This window comes from Phyllobates terribilis, unplaced genomic scaffold, assembly GCF_046119375.1.
Source record: "Phyllobates terribilis strain yellow unplaced genomic scaffold, ASM4611937v1 Scaffold_7__3_contigs__length_470593459, whole genome shotgun sequence".
In the NCBI taxonomy this organism is placed as follows: domain Eukaryota; kingdom Metazoa; phylum Chordata; class Amphibia; order Anura; family Dendrobatidae; genus Phyllobates; species Phyllobates terribilis.
The window spans coordinates 339,685,812-339,711,261 of record NW_027362767.1 but is presented as its reverse complement, the minus strand read 5'-3'; positions in this window follow the sequence as shown (position 1 = coordinate 339,711,261).

Below are 25,450 nucleotides of genomic sequence, written 5' to 3'. Positions count from 1 at the left end.
CCTTGTACTGTCTCGTTCGTCTAAGTACTGTGTGTGGGCATATTATTACTTGTCCCCTTTTGTTGTGATCGGAGTCCTTCTCAGGACTAGATTACTTAGGTGCAGGGATCCTCAGGAGGTAGGGGTTACGCTGGCGGCCTGGACCTCTGTACCTTTAACAGTACCTCCAGGTTGAGGGATTAGTCAGGGCCCCAGCTTAGGGTCAGCTTAGGCCCCCTACCTCCAGTATACAGAGACAGCGTGACATTTTCACCGACCACTTAGTTTTTCTCCAGCTACCATGGATCCAGTAGCCGGTCTAGCTCCGCAGTTGCAGAGTTTGTCCATGGAGCTGGCGGACGTTAGGTCCAAGGTTTTGTATCCTCAGGAGGAAGCCGGACCAGAACCTAAAGTAGCTCTCCCTGACAGGTTCACTGGGGGGCGGGACAAGTTTTTTGTTTTCCGGGAGGCATGCAAGTTGTACTTTCGGCTGCGGCCTCGGTCATCGGGGAGTGAAGAACAAAGGGTGGGAATTGTCATCTCGCTCCTACAAGGGGACCCACAATCTTGGGCATTCTCTCTTCCCCCGGGCTCCCCGGCTCTCCAGTCAGTGGATAGGTTTTTCGCTGCTCTGGGACTCGTATATGATGACCCAGATCGGATCTCCCTTGCTGAGTCTAAGTTACATAGGATTCAGCAGGGAGATCGTCCGGCGGAGGAATTCTGTTCGGAGTTCCGTAGGTGGGCCACGGACACCCAGTGGAATGACCCGGCTCTTAGGAGCCAGTTTTGTCGAGGTTTATCCGACAAATTACAGGATGTGTTGGCACAGTATGACTCTCCCGCGTCACTGGAAGCCGCTATGGCCCATGCTATTCGCGTTGACAGACGGCTTCGGGAGAGGTGCGGGATAACTCTACCCCCTGTGATGACTCCACCTCCTACAAGGTCCCCTCATATGGTGGTTCCCCTGGTCAGTCCAGAGGAGCCTATGCAATTAGGAGGGACATCATTTCGGGGGAGGGGACCGGTGGTGCGCCATAAGACAGGAAGGTGTTTCTTCTGCGGGAGAAAGGGACATTTTATTGGGGGGTGTCCATCCCGTCCCTTGCAGAGTGAAGAGTCGTCGGAAAACTGTTGATCCCAGGTTGTGTGGTGGACGGCAATCTGGGAGTAGGTATTTCGTCCCTAGGTTCGTCTCAGTTTCTCGTACTGGCGGAGGTGGTGGTGGGTACGAGAACTGAGAGGATATCTGTTCTTCTGGATAGTGGGGCCGGGGCTAATCTGGTTGATGCTCGGTTTGCCCGGGTTCAAGGTATGCGATTGAGTGAGTTGGCTAAACCCATCCCCATATTCTCGATCGATGCCAGGCCTCTCGGTCAGGGAAGTTTTTTGCAAGCTGTGCATGACGTAAAACTTCAAGTGGGGGCGATACATAAAGAACTGTTGTCTTGCTACGTGTTGGAGGGTCTTCCCACTCCTATATTGTTGGGCCTTCCTTGGTTAACTAAGCATAACCCGGTTATTAATTGGCAAACCAGAGAGATAAGCCAATGGAGTAAATTCTGTAATAAAAACTGCATGAACACGGTCATCGGTGCGGTTACTCCTTGGGTCTTACCTCCATTTCTGGCGGACTTTAAGGATGTATTCTCGGAGAAAGGGTGTCAGGAACTACCTCCTCATCGCGAGTATGACTGTTCTGTAAAACTGCTCCCTGAGGCCAAGTTACCTAAAGCTAGGTTGTATAACCTTTCTGGTCCTGAGAGGCAGGCCATGAAGGATTATATTTCAGAAAGTCTGGCTAAGGGGCATATTAGACCTTCATCTTCACCGGTGGCTGCGGGGTTCTTCTTTGTTAAGAAGAAAGATGGAGGCCTACGCCCTTGCCTGGATTTCCGTGAACTTAAACGGATTACGGTCCGAGATCCGTATCCGCTCCCACTTATTCCCGATCTCTTTAATCAGATCGTGGGCACCAAATGGTTCTCTAAGTTGGATCTCAGGGGGGCGTACAATCTGATTAGGATGAAGGAGGGGGATGAGTGGAAGACGGCGTTTAACACTCCGGAGGGGCATTATGAGAACCTTGTCATGCTATTCGGTCTGACTAATGCCCCGGCGGTGTTCCAACACTTTGTTAATGACATTTTTCGCCGTCTGGTGGGACAGTTTGTTGTCATATATCTGGATGATATCTTAATTTACTCGCCGGATCTGGTGTCTCATCAGGAGCACATTAGGCAGGTGTTACAGATCTTGCGGGATAATAAACTGTATGCCAAATGGGAAAAGTGTGTGTTCGCCGTACAGGAACTCCAGTTTTTAGGCTTCCTGGTTTCAGCGTCCGGTTTTCGTATGGACCCTGGGAAAGTGCGGGCAGTTCTTGAGTGGGATCGGCCAGAGAATCTTAAGGCACTACAATGTTTCCTGGGGTTTGCTAATTATTACCGGAAGTTCATTCGTAATTTCTCGTCCATGGTTAAGCCTCTCACAGACATGACTAAAAAGGGGACGGATTTTTCTAGGTGGTCTGACAAGGCTTGTCAAGCATTCTCCTCCTTGAAAAAATGTTTTGCCTCGGCACCCATACTCATTCAACCGGATGCGTCACAGCCATTCATTGTAGAGGTAGACGCTTCCGAGGTAGGGGTGGGAGCAGTATTGTCACAAGGTTCGTCCCCTGGTAAGTGGCATCCGTGCGCCTTTTTCTCTAAAAAATTGTCGTCCGCTGAGAGGAATTACGATGTCGGCAATAGGGAACTCTTGGCCATTAAGTTAGCTTTTGAGGAGTGGCGCCATTTTTTGGAGGGGGCAGTCCATCCGGTCACCGTCATCACCGATCACAAGAACCTGCTATATCTGGAGTCCGCGAAACGTCTGAATCCCAGACAAGCTAGGTGGTCATTGTTTTTTACCAGGTTTAATTTTGTCGTTACATATCGTCCTGGGTCAAAAAATGTAAAGGCGGATGCCTTATCTCGTAGTTTCCCTGGGGCCGGGAATACGGACGACCCGATTCCTATCCTTCAGGAGGGGGTGGTGGTTTCGACAGTATGCTCTGAGCTGGAGGAGGAGGTATTGGAGGCTCAGGGGGACGCCCCTGTTGGACCTCCGGGGAGACTGTTTGTTCCAGATCAGTTGCGACAAAAGGTGATCGAGGCACACCATAACTCAATTTTTGCAGGACACCCGGGGAGTAGAGCAACTGTGGATCTCCTCTCGCGTCGGTTTTGGTGGCCTAACTTACATAAGGAGGTGGTAACTTTTGTCGCGTCCTGTGGGGTTTGTGCGCGCTCTAAGACCTCACATACCCGTCCGTCTGGGGCCCTCTTACCTTTGAAGATCCCGGAGCGTCCTTGGACTCATCTGTCTATGGACTTTATTACGGACCTCCCTCCGTCTTCGGGTAAAACGGTCATACTCGTTGTAGTGGACAGGTTCAGCAAGATGGCACATTTTATCGCTCTTCCGGCTCTCCCTAATGCTAAAACTCTTGCGCAGGTGTTCATTGGGGAGATTGTGAGGCTTCACGGGTACCCTCCGAGGTGGTGTCTGATCGGGGGTCTCAGTTTGTGTCCAAGTTCTGGAAGGCGTTTTGTGCACGGCGGGGTATGCATTTGTCGTTCTCATCGGCTTTTCATCCTCAGACCAATGGTCAGACGGAACGTATGAACCAGAGCTTGGAGACATATCTCCGGTGTTTTGTGTCAGAGAACCAGGAGGACTGGGCTTCTTTCTTACCTCTGGCAGAGTTTTCTCTTAATAATAGGCGGAGCGAGTCCACTGGTAAGTCCCCGTTTTTTGGGGCATATGGTTTTCACCCCCAGTTTTGTACTTTCAGTAGGGGGGGCTCTTCGGGGGTTCCTGAGGAGGAACGATTTTCCTCATCACTCGCTTCAGTATGGAGAGGGGTGCTGAAGAATCTGAATACTATGGGGAACCGATACAAACGTATGGCTGATAGGAGGAGAGTGTCTGGTCCGGACCTAAGTGTGAACGATCGGGTATGGTTGTCTACCAGGAATATAAAACTTAAGGTTCCCTCCTGGAAACTGGGTCCCAGGTTCATCGGGCCGTACAGAATCAGTTCTATTATTAATCCGGTGGCATTCCGTCTTGACCTCCCCCCTACGTTTAAAATTCACAACGTGTTCCACAGATCGTTGCTTAAGAGGTATGTGGCGCCGGTGGTACCGTCACCTTTACCTCCCCCTCCAGTGGTGGTCAAGGGTAACTTGGAGTTCCAGGTATCGACGGTCATCGATTCACGCATTAATCGCCGGTCCCTTCAGTACCTGGTTCATTGGAAAGGGTATGGTCCTGAGGAGAGGATGTGGGTTCCTGCGTCGGATATTAACGCAGACCGATTAGTTCGGGCCTTCCACATGACTCACCCGGATAAACCTGGCCCTGAGGGTCCGGAGGCCCCTCGTAGAAGGGGGGGTACTGTCACGGGTGTGTCGCCACGAAGATCGTCACGATTACACAGCCTGACTTCTCGCAGCTGACTTTTTGGTGCTTTGTGTTTTTCGGCAGTGAGGGAGTTAATTCTCTCTCTCTGTGCTAGACGAGGTCCAGCCTCGCCCAGCTGCAATCAATGCTGCTGTAGTGAGACTCCTTCAAATGCCTGCTGGTCTGTTAGGGAAGTGTCGGTGAAAGCATTTCATGCAGACTAACAGAGCGGATCGTGGTATTTGGAGTTTCAGAGATAAGTGTATTCGGAGAGTTTTTTCCCTTCCTCGCTTTATCATTTATTTCCTTTCCCGTTGGTGTTCCCTCTGTTGTAGTTGTGTAGTTTTTGTATGCAAGGTGGTTTTGGTTTTTCCCTTGTACTGTCTCGTTCGTCTAAGTACTGTGTGTGGGCATATTATTACTTGTCCCCTTTTGTTGTGATCGGAGTCCTTCTCAGGACTAGATTACTTAGGTGCAGGGATCCTCAGGAGGTAGGGGTTACGCTGGCGGCCTGGACCTCTGTACCTTTAACAGTACCTCCAGGTTGAGGGATTAGTCAGGGCCCCAGCTTAGGGTCAGCTTAGGCCCCCTACCTCCAGTATACAGAGACAGCGTGACAGTCCCACACACAGCTAGAAGCCCAAATATTTTTTCAGACGTAGATGCAGAAAAAAATATATTCAGTTTGCAACCTGATGGAGGTCAGTATAGATGGACTAATACAACAAGTCCCACACACAGCTAGAAGCCCAAATATTTTTTCAGAGGTACTGTAGATGCAGATAAAAATTATTTTTAATTTGCAACCTGATGGAGGTCAGTATAGATGGACTAATACAACAAGTCCCACACACAGCTAGAAGCCCAAATATTTTTTCAGAGGTACTGTAGATGCAGATACAAATTATTTTTAATTTGCAACCTGATGGAGGTCAGTATAGATGGACTAATAGAGAAAGTCCGACACACTGCTAGAAGGCCAAATATTTTTTCAGAGCTAGATGCAGAAAAAAATTATATTCAGTTTGCAACCTGATGGAGGTCAGTATAGATGGATTAATAGAACAAGACCCACACACAGCTAGAAGCCCAAATATTTTTTCAGAGGTAGATGCAGAAAAAAATATATTCAGTTTGCAACCTGATGGAGGTCAGTATAGATGGACTAATACAACAAGTCCCACACACAGCTAGAAGCCCAAATATTTTTTCAGAGGTACTGTAGATGCAGATAAAAATTAGTTTTAATTTGCAACCTGATGGAGGTCAGTATAGATGGACTAATAGAATGATGCTATGCCCAAAAGATTTTACTTCACTAGGTGCAGTAAAAAAATTGGTATTCTATACACAGGTGGTATATCTTGCAGCACAGATAGGCTACTCCACTGACTAACACACTCTGCAATAGGCCAAAAAGGATTAGCTTTGCTAGATTCAGCCAAATGCTGTGAAAAAAACTTGCACAGCACTGGCACAGACCTGCCTGGAAAAAACTGATAGGAACTGATGTAACCTTGTCCTGAAAAGGACTCCAATTACAATTAGTCTTTACTCCCACAACCTATCTATTTAAGAGCACAGACCTCCCTGATAAAAGTCGTAGGAAATGCTGTAACCTAGTCCTTAAAAGGACTGCAATCACAACTATTCCCTACTCCCAAGCTATCTGTATATTTGTGCGAAAATTGGGTTGAAATTAACAAGGTATGCGCACACAGCAACAGCGGTGCCGTCTAACACGCAGCTGCAGCAGTGAGAAAATGGTGGCGACGGGGAAAATGGCTTGGTCTTATAGGGCAAGGACATGTGACATACACTGCCAATGACACATGCCCTTGCTTGTGTGAAAAAAAGCACTTCGCTCCGTGTGTGCGCTGCTGATAGGCTGACAGATTGCACCTCCCCACTGCAAATGCGGGAAAGAGAAAAAAAAATGGAGATCTTCATTGTTCCTGCAGAGATCCATCCCCTGCCCCTCCCCCCACCCCGCTGTACACTCAAACTGCGTATTAACATTAATTTTCATCATTACTGAGAAAAAATCCAGTTATGATTTTGGTGCACGAACAATTATCGAACATAACCTCGAACAGCCGAATTTTTATCAAATTGTTCGTGTTCGCCGAACGGCTCGAACACCGCCCAAAACAGCTCGAATTTGAGATTGGCGAACAGTTCGAGTAGAACAACGCTCATCTCTAGTCAACACTACAACTTATTGTTCACATTTCTGTTTAAATAGTTATGAAGAGCAAATGTATCCTGCACATATTGGCCTTTGTTTATTAACTAATACATTTGTGATTGTATACATCTTTATATTTCATTCTAGCAAAAGACATGCAGACAATAGGAAAAACTATGAAGGCGGTCTTCTACCTCCATCGCCTATAACATGGGGATCTGATGTGCATCATGCCCACTGGAGATTTCCATTCATATAGATTATAATAGATTTCAGCTAACTTTTATTTTTTATTTTTTTTACTTTTTACCTTATTTTAATTTTTGTTATCTACTTTCACAGTAAAAGATTGGATTCAAGAGACCTGTCGACCAATAGTTGTGGTTTCCTGTCGGCTCCCTGATTCAATTGTCTCAGTTATATCACATTTTACAAATCTTTGAAATAAAATTACTTAGGTAGTTAATACAGTTAAAAAAAGACAAATGTCTATCATGTTCAAATGAGGTTTAGGAAATAAAAAAGTGAAGGGGCACATGCATGACTGCAATGCGTGATCTTTCATCTAAAAATGCACCTTAGCATTTTTTGAAACCATCAATGGTTCCTTCTGTGACCAGCTCTTGAGGCAGAATATTCCACAGATTAATAGTTCTTATGGTAAAGAAGGTCTTTCTTCTCTGCAAATTGAACCATTCTTTCTTCAGATTGAGGGACTGCTCCTTGTCTTTTGAAGGTGTTTTAAATGAAACAGTATTTGCACAAATTTTTTGTATGACCCGCTTGTACAATTCAATTATATCTCCATTTAAATGTCTTTTAATAAAGAAGCATTCACATCAAAGTTATTATCCTCTTAATTTAATGCAATCATCATATTATATAGCACTATGCACTTACAATTGCTCATTTTGCCGTTCTAGTTAATTATTCTATTTTCCATTAAGTCCATGATATTATGTGATTAAAAACTGACTAGCTGAATTCCTTTAAGCTCTATGTAGAAACAGGAGATCAATTTTCTCTGCACAAGTCATGAGTCACTGCAAAAGTCTATGACTGAAGGGAGGAGTGGAGCTGCTGGGTCAGAAGTTGAAGAGGGGGATGACTCATGCAGGGACGAGAGACTTCCTGTTTCCACAAAGAGCAGAGACAGGAGAATAGTTAACTGGGTATAAAGGCAAAATGAGCAATTGTAAGTACACAGTTCTATATAATATGATGACTGTAATATATAAGGAGGATGAAAACTTTGATGGGAGTGCTTCTTTAAGACTAAATACATTTAATTATTTTAATCTTCCCACATAATCAAAATGTTCTATGTTCCTTATTAGTTTTATGGCAGTATTTGGTACCTTTTCTAATTCGAGGACATACATTTTATGAACTCGCAGGAAGAACTGAACAGCAAGTTTTAAATGAGGCCACACTAATAAATTGTAAAGTGATAGTTTTACGTCCTTGTCCAACAAGCTCATACCTCTTATATGGCACATCATCTTGATCGCTTTAGAAGCTACTGATTGACATTGCATGCTGTTATTAGTCTGTGATTTAAAAATGTTCAGAAGCATAACTTTACATCTTCACATTAGATCTCATCTGACAAGTGAACACCCAAACAGTCAGTTTGTCCTAGTCAGTCTGTAAAATACGAACATCTTCCATAGACTGCCCTATAGTACTACAGCTTTGTGTTGTCTGCAAAAATAGAAACACCTCTATTAATTACATCTTATGTATAATTAATAAATAAGTTCAATAATAGTGGACCCAGCACTGAACTTTTGGGTCACCACTTACAATTGGAGACCATTCAGAGTAGCAGTCACTCACCACAATTCTCTTGGTGCGGTCTTTGAGTCAGTTTTTGATTCAATCGCAAACCTTACTTTCTAATCCTATGGACCATGATTTACCCATAAGGCATCAAGCACCTCTGCAAAGTTAAAAAACACTATATACTTAACTACCCTTCTGTCCAGATTTCAACTCATCTCACTAATCAGGTTAGTTCGACAACTTCTGTCCTTAGTAAAACTGCACTGGCTATAATAATATTTTATATCACATACTTCTCATTATATTGCATTACAAGCCCCTTGAGCATTTTTCCCACAATGGATATTAAACTTTCCAGTCTTTAATAATTAAAACCAAAAGGGATAGTTTAAAGGGGCCCATAAACAGTTAAAATCAAAGTACAGAAAAAAAAACCTATAAAAATACTCTTTATTAAATATTATTTTTTTAAAAATACCAGTTGTCACACCACACAAATAGACAAACAAACACAAAAAAATAATAAATAGCATGTCAACAGGGGCAATATAGTGAGCTGAAAGGTCCATATTAGTACCTTATCTTTACCCCTGCCTGGCTGCCTGGTTGGCACCCTGAGTGATGATCAAGATTGGCGCCCCCACTCAGTATAGGCTACCCTATTGGTCAGCGCATGCAGCATTTCACTAGGTCCTCGATTGCACACTGGGGTACACATTGAAGCACCTCTGCTTTTCTATGATCATCCCCTGAAGAACCCCATTTACTTATTGAAGACTTAATACATATGAATCAAGAGATTTTTTGTTAACTATATAATTCCACATGTGTTAATTCATAGTTTTGATGCTTTCAGTGTGAATGTACAATTTTCATAGTCATGAAAATACAGAAAAATCTTTAAATGAGGTGTGCCCAAACTTTTGGTCTGTACTGTAATAAGGACATTGTTTCCTACAAACGAGCTGCAATGATTATTAAGTACTTTTTATATTATGTGTGGGCCAGTTTGAACCCCGATACCTAATCTCCGAATCATAACTGTTTGTATTGGTATTTATAAAGTGTTCATCCCTATATTCCACAAACATGACGGAGGGATAATGTGGTGTCACTTTTAGCTGGGATAGGTCACTATTTCTATATATTTTTTCCGTCCCTCCTACTTGGCCTTAGCTCTGAACACTGTAGAGCTCTGTAGGGAAAATTAGGGTCAGCCAATGAGGAGCAGGGGTACCAATAAATATTAAGGTGTCCTCCTCGGCTGACAGGCAGAGATTTCTCTAGGGCTAGAATTAGGCCCTAAGACAATAATTCCCTGCTGCCTTTGCATCTATTGATTTCCCTGTCCTACTGTTGATTAGTGTTGAGCCACCCCCGTAGTGTTCGAGTTCGGTTCGGTTCGTCGAACACCCGTGTGTTCGCCGAACTGTTCGTCGAACTGTTCGTCGAACACCTTCGAGCACCGTTAAAACCAATGGCAGGCAAACAAAAACACATAGAAACACATAGAAAACACCTTCAAAGGTGTCCAAAAGCTGACAAACTGCTCAGAAGACACAACTAACACATGGAAAAGTGACAAGTACATATAGTCATGAGAAAAGAAAAGAGGTGGAGGAGTAAAAGGAGGAGGAGACACAGATATAGGCATGTCATGCCCTTCTAAAATCCAAAAAGTGAGAAGCCGACACGTTCAGTCCGCTCCTGCCCGTGCCACCTCCGTGTCGCCGGGTTTGTGCCAGAGCCGCGGTGAACCCTGACGGCCAGCCCCCCTCTCCCAATACTGGTGCCTGTCCGCTGGTGGGTCGAGCGAGCCCCCCTGTGGTGGAGGCAGCTCTAAGCTTTTTAATTTAAATTGTCTCTCTAATTTGAATGAATACACTTTAAATCCATTTACAAGGATCTATTGGAGGGCAAGTCTCATGCCAGCAGCCGCGTAATTCCAGCCCCAGTAGCGTCCACTAAAGCTGCTGCAGTTAAAAAGCTTTTGTAAGGATCGAGCACGGCTGTCCACCGCAAGGCATCCTACTGCCAGTCCCAGCCCCTATGCCTTGGGGTGCCTCCTGATGCTCTTCACTGAGTATCCCGTGTTCCCGAAGCATTTCCTTTGAAAAAATTAAGTGTCCAAACTACAGGTGGTGTAGCTTGCTTAACAGCCGGGATAATCCGCTGACTAGCAGACACTGCTACTAGGCACAAAGTATTTCCTGGGCTAGATGCAGTTAAAAATTTGTAATTAGATACTCTCGTTGGATGCTGAGAAAGCATTCCATAGAGTCTCCTGGCACGCCATATATGATTCTCTTAAAAAGCTTGGGGTAGGGGTCTAGGGGACCCTTTTATAGCCAAAATCACGGCCCTGTATCGCAATATGTCACCTAGGCTGAAGATAAATGGAACTGTAGCACCCTGAGGGCTCGGTTGCTACAGAGGTATTGCACCTCACCCAGAGGTGTGATATCTCACTCTCAGGTAAGGATGTAGTGTGGATCAGGACCCGACACCTGCATGCATTACACCACATTGCCTTGGGGCAGGGCGACCAATATGCCCCTGAGATGGGCACGACAGTCCCTGTCCCTGGCTGGAGTGGGGGGAGGGAACACTGAGGAAGGGGAACCCTGTAGTGCAGGAGCAGGGAGGAAGCAGTTCCTGGGTGCATTGAGAAGGGAGTATAAAAGGTGGGCACCATCTTAGTTCAGTGCAGAGAAGTCTGAGCAGAAGTGGCAGGGAGCAGGGGCTCTGCATGAGCTCTGCTCCGGAGGCGGGCCTAGTAACAGAGGCCCAGGCCTGGAAGAGGGGGAAGGAAGGAAGAGGAGCGGAGAAGGCTCCAGGAAAGAGGAACGAAGGGATCCCAGGGGTGCGGACGGGCGAGTCGCCACCGCATGCCCGAATCCACCTGCATGGAGGGGTCAGGCCAAAGTGGGAGACCGGTCCCCGAAACTAGTGGAGGCAGGAAACGACCCTCAGCTAGAAACCGGAGGCTGTGACATTTTATGTGGCGCAGCCCCTCGCTACACCCACTAGGAGGGCAGCACATAGGGTCAGGGAAACTGGCGCCAAGTTTACCAAGAGGAGGCCCGAGGCAGCCGGACAGAAGGGTTGGTAAGAAAGGCCAGACAAAGGACACACAAAGGGGGTCCTGTGAAGCGCTCCAAAGTTATCTGGGAGTTGTCTGAGCCCCTCACCTGGTGAGCACAGTACGAAATGGGCAGCCGTTACCTGCAGACGTGGTCTGGATAATAAGAACTGTGAGTAAAAGCCCTGGACTGCATCACTGACTCCGTGTCGTTACTGCTGCTGCCCTGCACCATCACCCCCATCCTCCGCATACACTGCCCTGAGGCTATACTCCTCCCATGGGGAGTTATGCTACGCTCTGCTGCACCCACAACACCAGCCTCAGCGGTCTGCCCTGCAGCGGTGGTTCAATCTGACCGCAATCCACGGGTGGCGTAGTCGGACATTTAAACATCAAAACCACATAAATAGTTCCGCCACTGGTTTGACCACCCTGAGCCACGGAAACGGGTCGCCGCCACGAAGACTACAACCACCAGCATCCACCAAAAAGGGTCCGACTCCGGGTGTCCCAAGGCCCAGGGGGTGCATCAGAACATTTTCATCACCTTTCACAATCACCAATGGGACAAGGCAGGGATGTCCTCTGTCCCCTCTCTTATACATCCTAGTGACGGAGCACCTGTTCTCATCAATTCACCATAACCCCAATATTAGGTGGATTGAGGTGGGAGGCACCGAGTACAAGTGCTCTCTATTTGCTGATGATGTACTAGTATATATCACTCAATCACATTTATCCATCCATGCTGTTATGGCTGAAATAGATCACTTTGTTACATGGTCAAATTTTAAAATCAATGCAGCGAAGTCTGAGGCCCTCGATGTCTCCCTCCCCAAATCCATATAGGATTCCATCCAGTCCAACTTTCCCTTTGCCTGGCCCTCACAGGGTATCAAATACTTAGGAATTCCTATTCATAGAGACCTCTCCCATCTATGTTATCTTAATTTTGGGCCCTATATTGAACAACTCCATACAGACCACGGTTGGCAAGTTAGAACTGTAAGAATCACTACGTGAACCACTGGTGTTTTGTGGAAAAGCACATGTACACTGTGTTCCAAATTATTATGCAAAAAGTGTTTAGGAGTGATAAGGTAAGAATTTGTTTGTTTGTCAGTTAAACTCATTGATGGTGATGTGTGTCAGGGCTCTTTATATCACTGTAAGCAATTGCAGACACCTGTGCTAATTAGTTTGGAAGGTGTGTCCAATGAAAGGCAAGACTACTTAAGAAGGCTGTCTCACATTATTCAGCAGCCTACATTTTCTGCCAAAATGGGAAAGAAAAAGGATGTGTCGGCTGCTGAGAAGCAACAAATTGTGGAGTGTTTAGGTCAAGGCATGACTACAATCAACATTGTGCGATGATCAGGATGAAGTGTCTTGGCAATCAAGAAGTATGTAGCTGATTCACAGTACACACGTGTGCGTGCTGATAAGGGCAAATTGAGGACTCTTTCCTACAGGCAATTACGTCAGGTTAAAAGAGCAGCGGCAAAAAAGCCTTGTCATAGCAGCAGACAAGTTTTTGAAGCTGCTGGTGCCTCCAACGTCCCCCGAACAACAAGATGCAGGGTCCTTCAGAGATTTGCAGCTGTGCATATGCCATCCTGTCGACCTCCTCTATCCACTTCACACAAGCAGAAACGGCTCCAGTGGGCCAAACATTACATGAAGACTGATTTCAAAACTGTTTTGTTCACGGATGAGTGCCATGCAGCGCTCGATGGTCCAGATGGATGGAGTGGAGGATGGCTGGTTGATGGACACCCCACGCAAACACGGCTACAGCGCCAACAAGGAGGAAGTGGAGAAATGTTTTGGGCTGGAATCATGGGGAGAGAGATTGTCGGCCCCTTTAGGATCCCTGAAGGCGCTAAAGATGAACTCCATAATGTATGTGGATTTTCTCAAACAGCACTTCCTGCCATGGTTCAAGAAGAAGAACCATGTATTTCACAGCAAGATCATTTTTTTGCATGATAATGCACCATCTCATGCTGCACATAAAACATCTGCATCTCTGGCTGATATGGGCATAAAAGGGGACAAACTTATGGTGTGACCCCCATGCTCCCCTCACCTCTACCCCATTCAGAACCTCTGGAGCATCATCAAAAGGAGTGTCTATGATGGCGGGAGGCAGTTCACATCTAAGCAACAGCTCTGGGAGGGTATTCTGTCCTCATGCAAATCAATTGAAGCAGAAACCATCCAAAACCTGACAAATTCAATGGACGAGAGAGTTCAGAAGCTCCTTTCGAACAAGGGGTCCTATGTGAAAATGTAACATCACCTAGAATAAAGTTTTGAGTTGAAAACTGTTTGATTTCAGTTTCTAATAACCTGCTAATGCTTATAATTTCAAAAATGACCATTTTTTTGGTCTTTATTAAAATGAAAAGGTTGATCGAAAAGTTTGGGGGATTTAAGAGTGTGGCAACCCAGTAGTCATGATTACTTCGAATTCTGACAATATGAGGGTCATGTTGCAGGTAGTGCAGCAAGAAGTCACTTATGTGTCTTGCGCATCTCGGAGCCCCAAAATTATTTTCCGGGCTAGATGCAGCTAAAAATTATTATTAATTTTAAATCTGGTGGAGCTTAGTATAGATGGGCTAATAGGATCAGTGCTGCACACTGCTACAAAGCCCAAATTATTTTCCAGTCAAGATACAGATAAACATGATTAGTAATTTGAAAGCTTAAAACGGTTGGTAGGGTGATTTTAACCAATCATCAAGCTTTTACTCTCCCCAGGATGACACAGGGGTAGAAAAGTCGTTTCGGATCCATGATTTGTTCATCTTTATGAACGTGAGTCTGTCTACATTATCAGTGGAGAGCCGCGTGCGCTTATCTGTCAGCACACCACCAGCAGCGCTGAACACACGTTCAGACAGAACGCTGGCTGCGGGGCATGACAAGATCTCCAAGGCATAAGTGGCTAGCTCCGGCCATTTATCCAGATTGGAAGCCCAAAAAGAGCAAGGGTCCAGTGACACAGTCATGGCTTCAATGTTTACTTGGAGATACTCCTGTACCATCGTCTCTAGGCGCTGACTATGTGTCAGACTTCTTGTCTCCTGTGGCCTTGCAAAGGATGGGCTAAAAAAGTGGTGAAATGATTCCGCAAAATTGATGTTACCAGCAGATACTGTGGTTCTGTTACGGTTTTAGTGCTGAACACTTGACGGTCCCACGGTTGGCAAGTTGGAACTGTGAGATTCACTACGTGCACCACTGGTGTTTTGTGGAAAAGCACATATAAGATTCTGCAACAGTCTCTGCTGATACTCCTGCATGCTTGCATCCCTTTCTATGGCAGGAATAATTTCTGCAAATTTACTTTTGTACCGGGGATCTAACAGTCTGGCAACCCAGTAGTCAGGATTATTTCTAATTCTCACAATTCGAGGGTCATGTTGCAGGTAGTGCAGCAAGAAGGCACTCATGTGTGTTGCGCATCCAGGAGCACCAAGTCCCTGTTGTGTTGGTGGCGAGGTAACAATCTGTCCTTCCTCTGTTCTCTCCCCCCAACCTCGCACAACAGAAATGTGATCAAGGTCTCCCTCATCTGATGAGTCTTCCATCAGTTCGTCCTCCACTTCTTCCTGGGCTCCTGCACCTTTTTCACTAGTTTTGCTGCTACCATGCGCCCTGGTAAAACCATCTCCCCCACCCTCACATGCCTGCCGCCTTGGTGCTGCCGACCGTCTGGACCTTGCAGATGTTAGCCCTTCCGCATACAACTCCTCCTCCTCTACTTCCTCCACCTCCTCTTGTGCCACCACCTGGCTCCGAATTCTGTTTAACATGTGCTCCAGCATGTAAATCACCGGAATAGTCATGCTGATAATGGCATCGTCAGCACTAAACATCTTCGTCGCCATTTCAAAACTGTGCAGAAGGGTGCATAGGTCCTTGATCTGAGACCACTCCTCCAGCGTGATTTGCACCACCTCCGGATCTCGTTGGCCCAGGCTATACGTCAGAACGTATTGCACCAGGGCTTGTCGGTGCTGCCACAGTCGCTGCAACATGTGCAGAGTTGAATTCCACCGGGTAGGCACATCGCATTTTAGCCGGTGAATTGGCAGGCCCAACGACTTCTGTAGAGATGTAAGTCGCTGAGCTGCGGGATGCGAACGGCGGAAGTGAGCACACAGCGACCGTGCCCTCTGCAGAAGGCCATCTAGTCTGGGATAGTGGGCTAAAAATTGCTGGACAACCAGGTTCAACACATGAGCCATACAAAGCACGTGTGTGACATTGCACCGGCGAAGGGCCGCACCCAGGTTTGCAGCATTGTCGCACATGGCCTTCCCTGGATTCAGGTCCAGTGGAGACAACCATTCATGAAATTGGTTCTCCAGAGCTGACCACAACTCCTCAGCTGTGTGACTCACATTTCCCAGACATTTCAAAGTAAAAACCGCCTGATGACGTTGAGCCCTACTGCCAGCATAGTAAGGAGGTGTGCAGGATCCCTTCTGCGCAGTTAGAAAGCTTGTGGCATGACCAGACAGGCTTTGGGTGCAGGTGGAATACCGAGAGGAGGTTGAGCAGGCAGAAGCAGTGGAGGAACTTTGACATAAAGAGGATTGATGCACAACTCGTGGGGACGGCAAGACTTGGACTGCAGCCCCTTGTCCTGCTGTCACCATAGTTACCCAGTGCCCAGTCAGCGACATGTAACGCCCCTGTCCATGCCTACTCGTCCAAGTGTCTGTGGTGAAATGCACCCTGTCACACACAGAGTTTCTCAAAGAAGCGGTGATGTTGTGTGCGACATGCTGGTGGAGCGCAGGCACACCTTTCTTTGAGAAGTAGTGCCGACTGGGCATCTGGTACTGGGGCACTGTGACGGACATAAGGTCTCGAAAATCCTCTGTGTCCACCAGGCGGAAAGGCAGCATTTCTGTAGCCAAGAGCTTGCAGATGGTGAAATTCAACCTCTTAGCTTTCTCATGGCTAGGAGGAAATGGTCTTTTACTTGTCCACATCTGAGGGACCGAGGGCTGGCTATTGTGCTTAGACGGGGTTGATAAGGGTGTCCCCGGCAAACTGCCGGTCTGTGAGGAAGATGCAGGCGGACATGTTAGGTTGCCTTGAACCAAAGGTGGTGCTATCGATGTCAGACAGCGCTCAACACCAGCTGGTGTTACCACCTCCAAAGAAAATGATGACCTGCCAATCACGCTGGCTGTTGCGGGTAAAGAGGTGGCAGGTCTGCGCCCCAAAACAGGTGTGACTGCTGTCCCCCCAGTCACAGAGGATGAAGAGGCCGCGGATGCACAAGATATGGCAGACGGTGGTAGGCCCGGCCGGCTAGGCCGCATTGTAGCACACTGAGCTTCCCACTGCAACTTATGCTTCATGTCCATGTGCCGGTTCATGCATGAAGTACTCAAACTATGTATTTTTTGGCCTCTACTTAGCTTTTGCTGACAAATGTTACAGATAACACGAGTTGGGTCATCTTTATCGATCTGAAAAAATGCCCAAGCTATGCAAGGCTTAGCACCCATGCGACCTGAAGAGCCACCACGACTTGTGGTGAGAGGCAGAGTTGTGTTTGAGGATGCAGTTGTTGACGTGCTTCCAGTACTACGTCTCTGTCCAGGAAGGCGCAACCTGACCTCGTCGTCACTAGCATCTTCCTCCACCTCCTCTGCTGACCTCATCTATTGGCTGACTGTAGGTTGACAGTAAGTGGGATCTCCAACCTCATCATCATCACCCTGTGCGTTATCACACCCGTCGTCCTCAGAGCCAACCTGTTCCTGCCCTGACAAAAAACTAAAGTTGTCGCTCCAATCAGGTATTTGATTCTCATCATCGTCTTCCTCATTGTCTCCACCAACAGGAGTTACAGTTTGGGAATGAGGGTCTACATTATGGTCAGACCCTTATGCGTCTGGTCCTGGATCCGATTCATAAAGATTCTGGGCATCAGTGCAGATCATTTCCTCGTCTGGATTCACAGAAGCGCTGGAGTCGACCTCTGATTCCCAGGCTATAGTATGAGTAAACAGCTCTGCAGACTCAACCATCTGTTCTACCTCATACTCAGACGGGCAGCTGGAGATTTGGGAGCTGTGAGGAAGCAAGTGCGATTGGGGTGACACCTTTGGGGACTGGAGTATTTGTGATGTTGAAGTTGATGTGGAGGAGAGCCCACTTAAAGGAGCACTTGATATCCGTTGAACCACCTGCTGTTTTTGTGCCTCATCTGGAATTTGTAGTGATTGGCGTGGCCGTAAGAAAGAGATCTTTTCACATTGTCCGCTAAAAGAAGTAGACATTTTAGTTTGGCTGGAAGATGGTCTTTCTTCTGCAGATGTTACTGTTGCTTTAACACCTACCCCACGGACACAACCTTTTTTCCCCTTCCCAACATGCCTATTCCCCTTTCCACCAGCAGCAGGCCTTTTTCCACTCATTTTGGTAGTTAACTAATTCACAACTCTGGAGTTGTTTGCACAAAAAAACAATGGATGGGAACCGAGCAGAGCTGAGTGGCCAAACTGTGGTATTAGGCCAAAACTAATGGCTGGGTTAGATGCAGAAAAAAATTATATTCAATTTGGAACCTGATGGAGGTAAGTATAGATGGACTAATAGAGAAAGTCCCACACACAGCTAGAAGCCCAAATATTTTTTCAGAGGTAGATGCAGAAAAAAAATATATTCAGTTTGCAACCTGATGGAGGTCAGTATAGATGGACTAATAGAGAAAGTCCCACACACTGCTAGAAGGCCAAATATTTTTTCAGAGCTAGATGAAGACAAAAAATTATTTTTAATTTGCAACCTGATGGAGGTCAGTATAGATGGACTAATAGAGAAAGTCCCACACACTGCTAGAAGGCCAAATATTTTTTCAGAGCTGGATGCAGATAAAAATTATTTTTAGTTTGCAACCTGATGGAGGTCAGTATAGATGGACTAATAGAACAAGTCCCACACACAGCTAGAAGCCCAAATATTTTTTCAGAGGTAGATGCAGATAAAAATTATTTTTAATTTGCAACCTGATGGAGGTCAGTATAGATGGACTAATAGAGAAAGTCCCACACACTGCTAGAATGCCAAATATTTTTTCAGAGCTAGATGCAGACAAAAAATTTTTTTCAGTTTGCAACCTGATGGAGGTCAGTATAGATGGACTAATAGAACAAGTCCCACACACAGCTAGAAGCCCAAATATTTTTTCAGAGGTAGATGTAGAAAAAAATTATATCCAGTTTGCAACCTGATGGAGGTCTGTATAGATGGATTAATAGAACAAGTCCCACACACAGCTAGAAGCCCAATATTTTTTCAGAGGTAGATGCAGAAAAAAAATATATTCAGTTTGCAACCTGATGGAGGTCAGTATAGATGGACTAATAGAGAAAGTCCCACACACTGCTAGAAGGCCAAATATTTTTTCAGAGCTAGATGCAGACAAAAAATTATTTTTAATTTGCAACCTGATGGAGGTCAGTATAGATGTCCCACACACTGCTAGAAGGCCAAATATTTTTTCAGAGCTAGATGCAGACAAAAAATTATTTTCAGTTTGCAACCTGATGGAGGTCAGTATAGATGGACTAATAGAACAAGTCCCACACACAGCTAGAAGCCCAAATATTTTTTCAGAGGTAGATGCAGAAAAAAATTATATTCAGTTTGCAACCTGATGGAGGTCTGTATAGATGGATTAATAGAACAAGTCCCACACCCAGCTAGAAGCCCAATATTTTTTCAGAGGTAGATGCAGAAAAAAATTATATTCAATTTGCAACCTGATGGAGGTCAGTATAGATGGACTAATAGAGAAAGTCCCACACACTGCTAGAAGGCCAAATATTTTTTCAGAGCTAGATGCAGACAAAAAATTATTTTTAATTTGCAACCTGATGGAGGTCAGTACAGATGGACTAATAGAGAAAGTCCAACACACTGCTAGAAGGCCAAATATTTTTTCAGAGCTAGATGCAGACAAAAAATTATTTTTAATTTGCAACCTGATGGAGGTCAGTATAGATGGACTAATAGAGAAAGTCCCACACACTGCTAGAAGGCCAAATATTTTTTCAGAGCTAGATGCAGACAAAAAATTATTTTTAATTTGCAACCTGATGGAGGTCAGTATAGATGGACTAATAGAGAAAGTCCAACACACTGCTAGAAGGCCAAATAGTTTTTCAGAGCAGGATGCAGATAAAAATTATTTTTAATTTGCAACCTGATGGAGGTCAGTATAGATGGACTAATAGAGAAATTCCCACACACTGCTAGAAGGCGAAATATTTTTTCAGAGCTGGATGCAGAAAAAAATTATATTCAGTTTGCAACCTGATGGAGGTCTGTATAGATGGATTAATAGAACAAGTCCCACACCCAGCTAGAAGCCCAATATTTTTTCAGAGGTAGATGCAGAAAAAAATTATATTCAATTTGCAACCTGATGGAGGTCAGTATAGATGGACTAATAGAGAAAGTCCCACACACTGCTAGAAGGCCAAATATTTTTTCAGAGCTAGATGCAGACAAAAAATTATTTTTAATTTGCAACCTGATGGAGGTCAGTATAGATGGACTAATAGAGAAAGTCCAACACACTGCTAGAAGGCCAAATAGTATTTCAGAGCAGGATGCAGATAAAAATTATTTTTAATTTGCAACCTGATGGAGGTCAGTATAGATGGACTAATAGAGAAATTCCCACACACTGCTAGAAGGCCAAATATTTTTTCAGAGCTGGATGCAGAAAAAAATTATATTCAGTTTGCAACCTGATGGAGGTCAGTGTAGATGGACTAATAGAACAAGTCCCACACACAGCTAGAAGCCCAAAAATTTTTTCAGAGGTAGATGCAGATAAAAATTATTTTTAATTTGCAACCTGATGGAGGTCAGTATAGATGGACTAATAGAGAAAGTCCCACACACTGCTAGAAGGCCAAATATTTTTTCAGAGCTAGATGCAGACAAAAAATTATTTTCAGTTTGCAACCTGATGGAGGTCAGTATAGATGGACTAATAGAACAAGTCCCACACACAGCTAGAAGCCCAAATATTTTTGCAGAGGTAGATGCAGAAAAAAATTATATTCAGTTTGCAACCTGATGGACGTCTGTATAAATGGATTAATAGAACAAGTCCCACACACAGCTAGAAGCCCAATATTTTTTCAGAGGTAGATGCAGAAAAAAAATATATTCAGTTTGCAACCTGATGGAGGTCAGTATAGATGGACTAATAGAACAAGTACCACTCACTGCTAGAAGCCCAAATATTTTTTCAGAGGTAGATGCAGAAAAAAATTATATTCAGTTTGCAACCTGATGGAGGTCTGTATAGATAGATTAATAGAACAAGTCCCACACACAGCTAGAAGCCCAATATTTTTTCAGAGGTAGATGCAGAAAAAATATATATTCAGTTTGCAACCTGATGGAGGTCGGTATAGATGGACTAATAGAGAAAGTCCCACACACTGCTAGAAGGCCAAATATTTTTTCAGAGCTAGATGCAGAAAAAAATTATATTCAGTTTGCAACCTGATGGAGGTTAGTATAGATGGACTAATAGAACAAGTCCCACACACTGCTAGAAGCCCAAATATTTTTTCAGAGCTAGATGCAGAAAAAAATTATATTCAATTTGCAACCTTATGGAGGTCAGTATAGATGGACTAATAGAATGATGCTATGCCCAAAAGATTTTACTTCACTAGGTGCAGTAAAAAAATTGGTATTCTATACACAGGTGGTATATCTTGCAACACAGATAGGCTACTCCACTGACTAACACACTCTGCAATAGGCCAAAAAGGATTAGCTTTGCTAGATTCAGCCAAATGCTTTGAAAAAAACTTGCACAGCACTGGCACAGACCTGCCTGGCAAAAACTGATAGGAACTGATGTAACCTAGTCCTAAAAAGGACTGCAATTACAATTAGTCTTTACTCTCACAATCTATCTATTTAAGAGCACAGGCCTGCCTGATAAAAGTCGTAGGAAATGCTGTAACCTAGTCCTTAAAAGGACTGCAATCACAACTATTCCCTACTCCCAAGCTATCTGTAGATTTGTGCGAAAATTGGCTTGAAATTAACAAGGTATAGCGCACACAGCAACAGCGGTGCCGTCTAACACGCAGCTGCAGCAGTGAGAAAATGGTGGCGACGAGGAAAATGGCTTGGTCTTATAGGGCAAGGACATGTGACATACACTGCCAATGACACATGCCCTTGCTTGTGTGAAAAAAAGCACTTCACTCCGTGTGTGCGCTGCTGATAGGCTGACAGATTGCACCTCCCCACTGTAAATGCGGGAAAGAGAAAAAAAATGGAGATCTTCATTATTCCTGCAGAGATCCATCCCCTGCCCCTCCCCCCACCCCACTGTACACTCAAACTGCGTATTAACATTAATTTTCATCATTACTGAGAAAAAATCCAGTTATGATTTTGGTGCACGAACAGTTATCGAACATAACCTCGAACAGCCGAATTTTTCTCAAATCGTTCGTGTTCGCCGAACGGCTCGAACACCGCCCAAAACAGCTCGAATTTGAGATTGGCGAACAGTTCGAGTAGAACAACGCTCATCTCTACCGTTGATCTGCTTTGAGTGCTGCAAAGGTAAGCAGCATTAGGTCTAGTGTCACCACAATCAAATTGCTGTATGTGTAGAGATATGGCTATAGGGTGAAGTAGGGTCCAATAGGTTCAGCCTACGCTGAGCGGGGGCACCAGTCTCAATCATCATTTAGCATGCCAGAACTCGCAGTCAGGCAGGGGTAAAGATAGGGTACTCATAGGGAACTTTCAGCTCACTATATTGCCCCTGTTGACATGCTATTTATTATTTTTTGTGTTTGATTAACTATTTGTGTGGTGTGACTAATGGTATTTTTAAAAAAAAATAATATTTATTAAAGAGCATTTTTATAGGGTTATTTTCTTTACTTTGGGTTTAACAGTCTTTAATCATACAGGAAGACTTTGTATCTCTTGCATGGCTCATTACCAGTCACCAGAGAAGCACCAGTCACTAGATAAAGTTGACCAATCTTTTGGATAATAAATACAAATTTACTATGGTGTTGCTTTTTTAAAAGGGAATCTGTTGGCAGGTTTTTGCTATCTCATCTGAGAGCAGCATGGTGTAGGCAAAGAGAACCTGAATCCAATGATGTATCACTTAGATTACTGGGCGAAGCAATTGTGACACAATCAGAGTTTTAAGATGCAGCATGAAGCAGGGCTCACAAATCTACCCCCGCCCTCAACAGGCTCTCTATGTATCTAGTTTATTGACAGTGAGCTGCTTATCACACGAGGTGGTGGAGTCAGCCTAGTAAGCACGTGCCGTGTAGTCTGCACAAAGATAATCACCTGATTATTAAACCTTCTTTGTAATTAAAAAACAACACATCTGTTGATAAGTGACACATCATTGACATATGTGGTTTAACACCTTCCTCATGCTATCCTCAGATTACAGAGAAAAAAAACTGCTAACAGATCCCCTTTAAATGCTTCAGCTCCTTTCTGTAAGAAGACTAGTGGACTATTTCTTACTCTTGATAAACAATTTATTATTTGGAATTTAATACATAAGAGTTAAAAATTCATTGTCCTCGTGAAATGTAGTTATAGAAATCAATAAGCAAAGGTACATAACCCCACATGCAGATCACTAGTAACAAGGAGATATCTGCACTATAAAAATAATCCCTATAGATATCATTGACCTTAATAGGGAACAAGGTATCTATATTTGTGATCATAGCATGCACCAATAATAGGCCAAGTAGGGTCCCTAAATATTATATATATATATATATATATATATATATATATATATATATATATATATATATATAAAATACATAAAGCTGAATGTGTGTGTGTGTATGTATGTATGTATATATGTGTGTATGTCCGGGATTGGCATCTGCACCGTCGCAGCTATAGCCACAAAATTTTGCACAGTCACACGTCTGGACTCCGAGAGCGTCATAGGCTATGTTGTGAGGTGAAATTTTAACCCCGTGCGTTCCAATTCACCAAACGATTTTGCCCCTATCTACATAATGAGGAAAAAGTGAAAGGAAAAGTTTTGGAGGCAAATTGACAGCTACCACATGTGAACAAGGGAGAATTAATGAATGAGAGTGATGGCACCAAAGAGTATATACCGTACAGTTGCTAAGATGGGGCCCCGACATGGGATACTTATACTCACCACATACGGGGATATGAACACACACACAAAATGCGCCACACACTACCACGTGCTTGAACACATTTACCACCCTCAGCACACACAAAACTCATCTCACAAAGATTTATCAGGCTGCCAATAGCAACCAATCACAGCTCAGCTTCTATTTTGCTACAGATAATTAATCTGAGCTGTGATTGGTTAATATAGGCAACAAAGGACACTCTCAGTATAACAAAGCTTGTGTAAGGTAATAAGATGTAAGTTAGGGTGTGTTGGTGGAAAGGCTGATGTCAGTCACATTACTTCTATGTGAGAGGATATAGAAACTGCCCGTTACAGACTATTTTTACCACAATAATGCCTCATAAGAAAAGGAATTTCATGGCACGAATGTCAGCTGATGCAAAAAGAAAAGCTGCATTATGAGCCAATGAAAAATGTGAAGACCGAGAAACAAGGCTGACAGACATGAGAACAGCAGTTGCTTCCTCAAGAGCAAATGAACTTTCTGAGCAGAGGGAAGTGAGGCTTGCAGACAAGAGAACAAGAGCTGCTTCCTCAAGAGCCAGTGAACTTTCTGAGGAGAGGGAAGCGAGGCTTGCAGACATGAAAACAAGAGCTGCTTCCTCAAGGGCCAATGAACTTTCTGAAGAGAGGGAAGCGAGGCTTGCAGACATGAAAACAAGAGCTGCTTCCTCAAGGGCCAATGAACTTTCTGAGGAGAGGGAAGCGATGCTTGCAGACATGAAAACAAGAGCTGCTTCCTCAAGGGCCAATGAACTTTCTGAGGAGAGGGAAGCGAGGCTTGCAGACATGAAAACAAGAGCTGCTTCCTCAAGGGCCAATAAACTTTCTGAGGAGAGGGAAGCGAGGCTTCCAGACATGAAAACAAGAGCTGCTTCCTCAAGGGCCAATGAACTTTCTGAGGACAGGGAAGCAAGGCTTGCAGACAAGAGAACAAGAACTGCTTCCTCAAGAGCCAATGAACTTTCTGAGGAGAGGGAAGCGATGCTTGCAGATAAGAGAAGAAGAGCTGCTCCCTCAAGGGCCAATGTGTTTTGTGGTTTTTGTGTGGAGAATAAATTTTTGTTAACACATTCTATTTTTCTAACAGCAGTTATTAACCCGGACGAAGCCGGGTAGTACAGCTAGTATATATATATATATATATATATATACTGCTAAAAAAATAAAGGGAACACTTAAACAACAGAATATAACTCAAAGTAAATCAAACTTCTGTGAAATCAAACTGTCCACTTAGGAAGCAACACTGATTGACAATCAGTTTCACATGCTGTTGTGCAAATGGAATAGACAATAGATGGAAATTATTGGCAATTATCAAGACACACTCAATAAAGGAGTGGTTCTACAGGTGGGGACCACAGACCACATCTCAGTACCAATGCTTTCTGGCTGATGTTTTGGTCACTTTTGAATGTTGGTTGTGCTTTTACACTCGTGGTAGCATGAGACGGACTCTACAACCTACAGAAGTTGCTCAGGTAGTACAGCTCATCCAGGATGGCACATCATTGTGAGCTGTGGCAAGAAGGTTTGCTGTGTCTGTCAGCATAGTGTCCAGAGGCAGAGGTTGGAGGGGCTACCAGGAGACAGGCCAGTACACCAGGAGATGTGGAGGGGGCCATGGGAGGGCAACAAACCAGCAGCAGAACCGCTACCTCCACTTTGTGCAAGGAGGAACAGGAGGAACACT